At 36.3% G+C, this 1,713-nt stretch overlaps 1 non-coding gene across 1 annotated transcript; it reads left to right on the top strand.

Moving 5' to 3' along the window:
* Positions 1–1,302: 1,302 nt before the first annotated feature.
* On the top strand, positions 1,303–1,375 carry Trnav-uac. The gene has a single exon. It is a non-coding gene; the product is annotated as a tRNA-Val (tRNA).
* Positions 1,376–1,713: the final 338 nt, after the last annotated feature.

Here is a 1,713-nt window from a genome sequence, read left to right as displayed (position 1 = left end):
ACTTAGATCATTTTTGCGATACTGGTACTATTTTTGTTACTTTCAATAATACTAGGATGAGGCAGAGTGTATCTTTAAAGATTGTTTGCCTATCGTGCTTTAATCATTTGTATATGTTTCACAGTGCTTTAATATGTGGGCCATTCAGTGATGTCTTCATTTTCTCCGTCCGAATGTCGCAATGTACGTTTCCAGACTCAACCACTAATCACTGTGTAGATTAGACTTTTCCTACCAGTGTGTCGCAATGTGGCACAATAGGGTGGACTGTATTGCGAAATTTTGTTCTATCCAGAGGCCTAAACTTCAAAAATTCTTAGTACGAGGCATTTAGTTTTTTAACATAGCCTGTAATAACTGATAAACAATTTTTAGATTATCAGCACCTGCAACGGTGGGCAATCATCATTTCTGCTTGCATCTAATTCGAACCACGTTAAAAATATAGAACAGTGGTTACCTAACTCATCCTATTTAATTGATCAGTTTCAGCGTAAGGCCTATAGACGATCTATGTAGGTATAGGTAAAAAAATTTTATTTCAGTTTTGTGCTTAAGTAATTATGTTGCCCACATAATAATCCAAAATTATGGACCACTGCATTTGTTAATTCTAAAATCAGTGACAAAAAATTTTATTGGACATTACCTCCACATACTATATGAAAGTAAATAATACGTACATATACTACAGTAACAACTATTAACAATAGTGCCTAATCGACACCCGATGCTTCAGAAGATTATGGTCCACGCGCAACATTAAATTGGCCCTGGATCGTTATATCCCTTGACAATTACACAGCATTTACGTAATGAAATGGGGAACGAAAGTTGGTGAGAGAACTAAACATTTTATATTTAAGAAAGGAATTTTTTTAAAAGCAATGTGAACAACAATACTTCTTTGATGTAACTAGGCCCTGCGCCAATTGCCATTTTTGGTACGACACAGCCCTAGTAAAACATTTAACTGAGACGCGATTATAATTAAAGGCATGACATGTTGATAACTTTCAATCTATGCATACACGTCAAATCACGTTATTCGAAAAGTTAGAAATTTGGGAAAGGGCCCACTTCAATTACAATACAATATATCTTACATCCATGTTAAGTAAACTGTATTATTTGCTCGTCTCATTTCCCCAATCTCATATCAACATCCAGAAAAGTACTATAAAAAACTGCAGTTGAGACGCTGCTTACTAAATAATAAACTCAAAAACCTTGTGTAATACACGTGGGAAGTACTTTTACTCGCGTTTAGAGTATCAGTCTCTCAAAGGTACGTTGCATCGTGGTTCCGTGGTGTAGTGGTTATCACGTCTGCTTTACACGCAGAAGGTCCCCGGTTCGATCCCGGGCGGAACCATAATTTTTTTTTTTTAATTAATTTAATGCAAGAAACTCCTGTGAGGATCGGTGGTATGCCTATTATGAACGTTTTAAGCTCGGTAGCCAGACACTGGAAATGAACTTTATGTTTGATAATAACTCGATAGCATTAAATATTGCTCCACCGTCGTCAGTGTTAGAAACTAAAGAATACCGCGTTTTCGTTGCAAAGGAGATAGTTTCTAAAGTGAAACTGCTTCTGTATCGTATTACCGACAAGCTATGTGTACGTTTCGTTATTAGTCTGACAATTGTGTTACAGAAACTGTGCTCCGAGAATATCTTGTAAGTCACAGAGAAAATGGGAAGAACGTT

Source organism: Schistocerca piceifrons, chromosome 1 (genome assembly GCF_021461385.2).
Source record: "Schistocerca piceifrons isolate TAMUIC-IGC-003096 chromosome 1, iqSchPice1.1, whole genome shotgun sequence".
Taxonomy (NCBI): Eukaryota; Metazoa; Arthropoda; class Insecta; order Orthoptera; family Acrididae; genus Schistocerca; species Schistocerca piceifrons.
This window is presented reverse-complemented; position numbering and strand designations above follow the sequence as displayed.